This window comes from Microtus pennsylvanicus, chromosome X (genome assembly GCF_037038515.1).
Source record: "Microtus pennsylvanicus isolate mMicPen1 chromosome X, mMicPen1.hap1, whole genome shotgun sequence".
NCBI lineage: Eukaryota > Metazoa > Chordata > Mammalia > Rodentia > Cricetidae > Microtus > Microtus pennsylvanicus.
Genome location: NC_134601.1, coordinates 96,001,975 through 96,010,877, shown reverse-complemented (window position 1 = coordinate 96,010,877; position 8,903 = coordinate 96,001,975). Strand labels below are relative to the sequence as shown.

Below are 8,903 nucleotides of genomic sequence, written 5' to 3'. Positions count from 1 at the left end.
AGCTAAAAATTTCAAAGACAGTTTAGTTCAGTCAGTTTCTTCTGTGTCCTGCTGAATGTCTCACAGACTCTTTCCTGAAACAGGAACTCCAGAGGGCCATCTCACCTTTTGGCAAGTTTAGCAGTCATCTTTGTGGGTACTGAATGTCCAGTGAAGCAGTCCAGGCAAGAGCAGTTTCTTGCCCAAATGTCTAAGGAGCCTCTTCAATGCCCATCTTCCTCTTGAAGTAGCTTGGTGCTGCCAGGAACAGATATGTCTCACTGTCATGAAAAGTCCTAAGTTATTAAAACTTTTTAAATGCCATATTCTATAGTCTTTGAAAGATATGAATAATGCCTCTCCGTTTGAAATATATCTATGCACATCTAGAAAATTTAACTAACATAACTACAAACTTGAGTATTATAGATGATTATCTATTAGCCTATATTTGTTGATTATACATTACATTTTTAAATGAGCTACACAATCACAATACCTTAAACAAGATAAGAAATAAATATACATATAACAAAATTGACCTTAAATTTGCATCAATAAAGCAAGGTTCATACCAATGCAAAATTATTTATATCTATATCATATTTCCCTTTAAATGTAAAAGAATATTTATAAACACTATTTGGGAATATGGGCATAGATTTATCCATACTTCTTCGTGCTAATTGGAGGTGCTGTTAATCAGGTCTCGGCTTCATCTCAGTCAGCAGTTGAGTGAAGTAAGCTTTTGAAGGTGTCCATGGCAATGTTTCAGAAGGCCTTGGTCCATGAAATCATATTGGTGTAGAAGCAATCCACAGGATCTTATCTTCTGTGAAAACAAAAGAAGAACCTCATTTCCCAAGCAACATATCCTTAGACTCAAATTTTGAAATCAAGATACCTATATAATATACATGCTGGTTTAACATAACAGCCCATATAATGAGATGATTTTCTGTACTTAGCTCTTTCCCAGTCAAAAAATTCAAAGAAAACACATTAATGTACAGAATCCAGACTCTCTGTGAATTTTCCACTTTTATGTGGCTTATTTTTCTTTACTCCCTTTAATCTATGATTATCTGTCCTCTGTCTCTTTAAATACTTTACCCTTTTTTATTTAAATCATTAACTTTATTTTATGACTATATATACTCTTTTTTCTCTCTCCCAAGCCTATGTACATTTATCCAACACTGTGAACCATTTAGAGGTCTTTTATGTTTGAATCTGTCCTATTGTATTGTGTGTAATTCTCTACTGTCTTGAAGAGATTTTAAAATGCTAAGCAGCTTGGTTGCAGCTGCTCTGGATGTTGTCTCTGGCTTTCTCCAATTTTAAAATGGTGGCAGCATCACCAGTGTTAGCTCTAGGGCTACTAGGCAGGAGCCACACTCAGCAGTCCAATGCCGAGAATGAGCGTGCAGCACATAAACCCTTGTTATCTGAGTTACAGCCAAATATGCCACACAGAGCACTCTACAGCCTGGAAACATCTCTGTGTATGACATCAGAAATCTGCCATGCTCTCCTGCTTGTACATGCCTAGTAGACCTGATCCCGCTCCCTGCCCACTAAGAGAGTGCTGAGCCACAGGCATGGTCTCAGCCACTTTCCTCCCAACCCTAGTAGGCACAGAAACACCTGGGCCCACAAATGTCATTGAAATGCTTTATAGCCAGAGTTCGTGCTGGTGTCACAGCCCAGGAAGCTGCATTTTAAAACTGCATTGCTTTTTTCCTGCTGCGGAAAAATTCTCTGTGGTATGCCACCAGCAAACAACAAGCTGTGTTAAACTCTATTTTTATTTCTAGAATTCCTTTCCAATCCCTCTCAGGTTTTATGTGGAGTAAGTTGACCATGTTGAAGCCCCAATTATTTCAAGGAGCAGGGCCCTTTGTTCTTCCCAGCCACCCTTCTAGCTTAGCCCCTGAAATAAACACAGAAACTTTATCCATTAAAACACTGCTTGGGCCATTAGCTCTAGTTTCTTATTGTCTAATTCTTGCATCTTAATTTAACACATTTTTATTAATCTGTGTATCGCCACGTGACTGTGGATTACTGGCAAGATTCTAACTAGCGTCCACCTCAGGCAGAAGATCCATGGCATCTCTCACTCTGCCCTTCTTCCCAGGATTCAGTTCTGTCTTCTCTGCCTACCTAAGTTCTGCCCTATCAGGCCCAAAGCAGTTTCTTTATTCATTAACCAGTTAAAGCAACACATGAACAGAAGAACTTCCTACACCATCAAATCAGATATTGGTTGAATACTCTCACAAGCTGTATGAGTCCATTGCCCTCAGATATTTGGCAGGCATGACACCATTATAGATGAAAAGATTTGTGTCTTTTTTTGTGTTTGTGTTTATGTTTATATTTAGGTAGCCTGAAGGGTATCTTCTCATACCCAAGATGCTAGAAGAATCTATATGTACCTACTTGACTTCTCCATGTTCAATGGGTTATATAGGTGTTTTCTTCAGTAATGAGGCCTTGCTATAAGTTTGTGGAGAACAATTCAGATTCATGATATCTCATGATCTTAGTGTTTGTGCTATTGTTGTTCTGTTCAGGAAGTTGTCCTATGTGCCAATGAATTTAAGGCTATTCTATACTTTCCCTTCCATCAGGTTCAGTGTATCTGCTTTTATGCCGTGGTCTTTGATTTTTTGGACTTGAGTTTTGTGCAAGGTAATAAATATGGGTCTTTTTGGATTCTTCTATATGCAAACATTCAGTTTTGCCAGCACTGTTTATTGATGATACTGGCTTTTTCCAGTGTATATTTGTGGTATCTTCATCAAAGTTTAAGCTTCTATAGGTGTATAGATTTGTGTCTGTGTCTTCAGCTCAATTCTGTGCCTCTGAGGTTCCAGATTTCCCTAAGGTTTTTTTTATTGATTTTATTTATACCTTTAGGTCCTGAGCTGTTTCTTTACACTGTTTGTTTTTTGTATTTAAAAAGATTTATTTAAAGGATTTCTTTATTTCATCTTTAATGACCTCTTAAATTCTCAAAAACTACTTTAAGATCTTTTTTCATGTGATTCAGCTTTGTTGCAATTTGCAAGGTCTAATGTGGTAGGCCTGCTAGGCTCTAGTGGAGACATATAGTCCTGCATATTTATTATTGGTTGTGTTTTCCCACTGGCACCTACATATCTGCAATTGGGAAGAATGTAATTATAGGTGCTGATATTAGATCTTGTTTTCTTTGCATGGGTATTTTTTCCTTGATTTTTATTACCCTTTCCAGTTCTTAGGAGGTTGGGGTACATGTGCAGTACCTGGTAGGAAATTCTTCTGAGATGCTAATAGGTGTGGTCACTGAGGAGTTCTGGATAGAATCTGTCTGGGCATTGAGCACTGACATTTAGAAATATGGATTGGCAGGGGGAGGTTAAGGGTATCCACAGGAATTAGGAAAGCAGGGATTCTGTTGTAAGGAAGAGGCCACTTGTTGGTTCCAGGCTGCTCAGGCCCAAAATAATCACTCAGAAACTATATTAATTAAATCACTGCTTGGCCCATTAGCTCTAACTTCTTATTGGCTAACTCTTACATCTTAATTTAACCCATCTCCATTAATCTGTGCATGACCACGAGGTCGTGGCCTACCAGCAAAGTTTCAGCACATCTGTCTCCAGTGGCCACTCCATGGCTTTTCTCAGTTTCCACTACCTTTCTCCCAGCATTCAGTTTAATTATCCCCACCTAGCTCTGTTCCCCTATAGTTCTGGTATAGATCCAAATCAGTTCCTTTATTAAACAAGCAAGCAGCCTACCAACACAAAGTGATGCCCAACGTGGCTAACTAAAACCCACTTAAAACCTGAGAGAGATTAAAAAGGAATCCTAGACACAAGAGAACAGAGTTAAGAATTGTTTGGTAGCAGCATTTTTTGGGTAGGCTCTGTTTGCTAGAAACAAGCAGAAGCATGGCTCCTTTAAGAGAAATCTTACTGATTCAGCAGTAGCAGAAAAAAATAAAGCTGTGCCTCTAGGAAATGCTGGTTTTCTGGGCTGTGCTGCCAGCTCGAACTCTGGCTCTCTCAGAAGATTCAACATTTAAATGGGGTTTGTAAGCAATGTGTTACAAACCATTTAATGGCTTGGCATAAACAGCTGCATACTTGGGGCAACGTACATGGCTCTCAGAGGCAGCAAACAGCTCTGGCATGCTGAGCTGGTTGGGGCAAGCAGGCAGAGCTGTATTTCCCCTAACAATGGTGCTGCTTACGTTTTTAAGAAGCACTTAGCATTTTAAAAAGCTGTCCTGGTCAGAAAATAATTACAGACACACACAATTTGACAGACATAAAAGACCTCTAAATGGGACACAGTATGTTGAAAAAATTTATGTAGGCTTGGGAGATAGAAGAAAAAAATTATAGAGACTTGGAAAAGAAGTAAATTATTTTAAAAAAAGACAAATTCTTTATAGAGACAGAGTATAGACACTCATAGATTAAAAGGAGTAAAGAAAAACAAGCCATGTAAAAATGGAATATAAAAAAGAGTGTCTGGATTATGTATGTGATTGTGTTTTCTTTGACTTTTTTTTTTTTTATTTTGAAGAAGCTAAGTACAGAGAGTCATTTCATTGCATGGACTGCTAAGCTAAACCAGCATAGATATTTTAAAGGTTTCTTGACTTCAAAATTTGAGTCTAAGGGTAATCTGCTTTGGAAAAGAGGTTCTTTTGTTTCCACAAAGAATGAGAACCTGTGGATTCATTCCAGGCTAATGTGGTTTGATGGAACAAGATCCCCAAAAGTTTGCTGTGAACACCTCCTAAAATTACTTTGCCCAATAAAGAGTAGGAAGCAATTTGGAGAAGAGTTATGCCCATATTTCCAAATATTGTTTATAAATGTTTGCTTATATTTAAAGAGGATAATGCTGTATAGATTTGCATTTGTACGGATACTGCTCTATTGATACAAGTTTTAGGTCAATTTTATTATATGTATATTTCTGCTCTTGATTAAGGTATTATATTTGTATAGCTCATTTAAAAATGTATATAGAGCAGATGTCAAGAATATTATTTTTAATAGAGAAACTGCTTGTCCTGTTGATATTTCAGATGGATAGGCATTCTTCAAATCTTTCAGAGACCTTCAGAATATGATATTTAAATGTTTCAAGAAGTTAGAACTTTTCATGATGGTGAGACACATCTGCTCCTGGCAGCACCAATTACTTCAAGAAGAAGATGGGCATTGAAGAGGCTCCTTATGGAGTTGGTTAGCCTTTTGGGCAAGAAACTGCTCTTACCTGGACTACTTGATGAACTGGACATGCAGGATCCACAGAGAAATGACTGCTGAACTTGCCTAAAGGTGAGACGATAGAAATAGATAGAAATAGATATAGTTCTACTAATTATGATAAAAGATAAAGTAGATATAAATATTGTAACTGCAGTTCTTGCTTGATACCTGTTTTGTTATATGTAATTTTACTATGTTAAAGTTAAAGCCTTCCTTTTTATTTAAACAGAAAAGAAAAGGTGAGGTTGAATTTCACTCTTTAGGCTGTGGTTATCATTAATATGTAAAGAAACTGCTTTGAGGGGTTCTTGACTTAAGCCAGTGCACCCTGATGGAGGAGTTGTGCACACTACCCTGGCCGCCAATCTCAGTGCAGAGGTGGGCCAGCTTCACCAGAGCAGCGGCAGGGAGCCCAGGCCCGCGGTCCACAAGGGGAGCCCGCGGTTGCTGGGGGCGGGGGCACTAGCCCTGGGCAGCGCACTGGGGCTGTACCACACCATGCGGTGGCGCCTGTGCTCCCAGGACCTCTGCGCCAAGCGCTGGTCTGCACAGCTGTCCCCTTCCAGCCACCTGCAGTTGACCCTGTACTAGTACAAGACATGTCCCTTCTGCAGCAAAGTCCTTGCCTTCCTCGACTTCCACTCCCTGCCCTATCAGGTAGAGGAGGTGAACCCTGTCAGAAGATCAAGTTCTCCTCCTACAGGAAGGTGCACATCCTGGTGGCCAGGAAGGAGACAGCTCGGGACAGCTGAACGACTCCTCCGTCATCATCAGCGCTATCAAGACCCAACTGGTTTCAGGTCCCTGGAAGAGGTCATCACCTATTACCCACCCATGAAGGCCATGTATGACCAGGGCAAGGAGGTGACAACAAGTTCTGCAACAAGTACTGGCTCATGCTGGATGAGAAGGAGGCCCAGCGGATGTATGGCGGGAAGGAAGCTAGGACAGAGGAGATGAAGTGGCGGCAGTGGGCAAACGACTGGCTAGTGCACCTCATCTCCCCTAATGTCTACCGGACGCCCACCGAAGCCCTGGCTTCCTTCGACTACATTGTCCGTGAGGGAAAGTTTAGGGCTGTGGAAGCCACCATGGCCAAGTATGTGGGTGCAGCGGCCATGTACCTCATCAGCAAGCGCCTCAAAAGCAGGCACCACCTGCAGGATGATGTATGCGCAGACCTCTATGAGGCAGCCAACAAGTGGGTGACAGCAGTGGGCAAAGACCAGCCATTCATGGGGGGCCAGAAGCCTAATCCCGCTGACCTGGCAGTGTATGGTGTGCTGCGAGTGATGGAGGGTCTGTAGGCCTTCAATGACCTGATGCGACACTCACGCATCCAACCTTGGTACCTGCGGATGGAGTGGGCCATTGAGGAAGCGCCATCAATGCACTGAGTCCCCCCCCCCCCAGCTGCAGAGACTAGTGCTGAGGAATCAAGACCTCCTAACCAGCCCCTGGCCATGCCGTAGGGGGCAGAGTCATTTTGTCTCTGGTCCACCCAGCCCCCTGGCTCTCTACTGGATATTACTAGGAACCTTGCCTCTGGAGACAAGGGCCAGGCTCACAGCTGTTCTGAGGGTAAGGAGGTCAGGGGTTGCAGAGGACTGACTGCCTTCCAGCCCCAGTTCCAGGGGCCTGGTCTCTCAGCAGGGATTCCTTTTCAGCTCTTCCAGGGCTGGAATTAGGGAAAGCCCCATTTCCTAGTTCCAGTTCTTCCCAGGTACCCCTGGGACTATTGTATTTCCAATAAAGGAGATGTCTGCTGCTCAAAAAAAAAAAAAACTGCTTTGGACATATAGCAAGGCAAAACTTAGTTAGGAGGGAAAACTGAATGCTGGGTGAAAGAAAGATGGAGTCAGAAAGAAGCAAGGAGCCAGTGCCAGACAGATGTACTGAAATTTTGTTGGTAGCCCACAACCTTGTGGCGATACCGGATTAATAGAGATGGGATAAATGTAACATGAGGTCCTGCTTATTGGGGTTTCTGTCCTGCCCAGTTCCCACAGCTGTTTAGCCCCAAAGAATCACAGAGAAATCTACATTAGATATGAACTGATTGGCCCGTTAGCTCAGGCTTTGTATTAGCTCTTATAACATATACCAGCCCATTATTCTAGTATATGTTAGCCACATGTCTCAGTACCTTTTGCAGCGGGGCAGGACACATCTTGCTTCTTTCATGATCTGGGAAGGACTGGGGGAAGAGCTTCCTTCTCAGAATACTCTTGTTCTCATTGCCCCACCTCTACTTCCTGTCTGGTTTTCCCGCCTATACTTCCTGCCTGGCTACTGACCAATCAGCGTTTATAACATAAATTATAACATAATTAACAGAATATAGACAATTCTCCCGCAACAGTTAAATTAAGATGTAAGAGTTAGCAAATAAGAATCTAGAGCTAATGAGTCAAGCAGTGTTTTAAATAATACAGTTTCTGTGTGGTTATTTCAGTTCTAGATGGCAGGGATGAACAAGCAGCTCCTTTTTCAACAGTATTCTATCTGATTAATCCCCTAGTAGAGAGCAAGAAGAGGGCACAGCAAAAGAGTTGGGGGTGAGTCTAGGCGATTGGACATGGAATAGTAAGTTGGAGAATAAAGATTTTCAGTTAGGTGTATATGGAAGCCTCTCTGCCACTTGTTTCCACAGAGGTTGAGTTCTAAAGAAACATGCAGAGGTTTATATTAATTATAAACTAGTCTGCTAGTTTAGCCTTATTATGAACTAGCTCTTACAACTTAAATTAACCAGTAATTATTATCTGTGTTTAGTCACATGGCTTGGTACCTTTTCTTAGTAAGGCATTCTCATCCTGCTTCCTCTGCATCTAGCCTTTCTCCTTCCCAGAATACTCTTGGTCTGGACATTCCACCTATGCTTGCCTCCTGGACAATTAGCATTTTAGTAAACTAATATGAGTGACAAATCTTTACAGTATAAAAAAGCATTATCCCACAGCATTTTCCCTTTTTTTCTTTTCAAAACAAGAACTCTGAATCTAATTTCCTTTGTTTAGCATATTTTTCTTGATCATTATCCATAACTACTTTTAACCATCCATCTAAACAACGAAAAACATCCATAATCAATATTTAGGGAATGAGGGCATATATTTCAAGGCTAATTCCTGCTGATTAGGGGTGCTGATAATCTTATAGGGACCAATAGAAAATTTAGAATTATGGTCAAGTCCTGACTGGAGTATTCTATGAGGCTGGATCATCTCAGCCAGCAGTCTTGAGGTTGTTCTGGATATAGAACTCAGATAAAACTGCAATAGAAGTGCTCTAAAATGTTGGATGATCTGGGCCATACGTGCCCATTGGAGATATTTCAAGGGGTCTTCCTTGATCAAACATTTTTCTTAACCCAGAATGAATCCACAGCCTCTCATTTCCCATGGAAACAAAAGCAAAACTTCTCCAAAGTAACATAATTTTGTCTAAAATTTTTTATGTCAAGCCATTTTTAAAATATATAGGTGGGTTTAATCCAGCAGCATTCTCAATCAAATGTCTTTTAGCAGCTATTGCTCCTTAATCAATAGTTAAACAATTTAAAGACAACAGAATAACATCCAGACTCTCTGTATCCTCCAACATTACTCAGCTTTTTAAAAACTTTATTTCTTTTTTATT

The 8,903-nt window shown here is 40.9% G+C and overlaps 1 pseudogene; it reads left to right on the top strand.

Annotated features, from left to right (window-relative positions):
- The first annotated feature begins 1,324 nt into the window (after nt 1-1,324).
- LOC142841605 (prostaglandin E synthase 2 pseudogene) lies at nt 1,325-6,809 on the top strand (annotated as a pseudogene).
- The last annotated feature ends 2,094 nt before the right edge of the window (nt 6,810-8,903 follow it).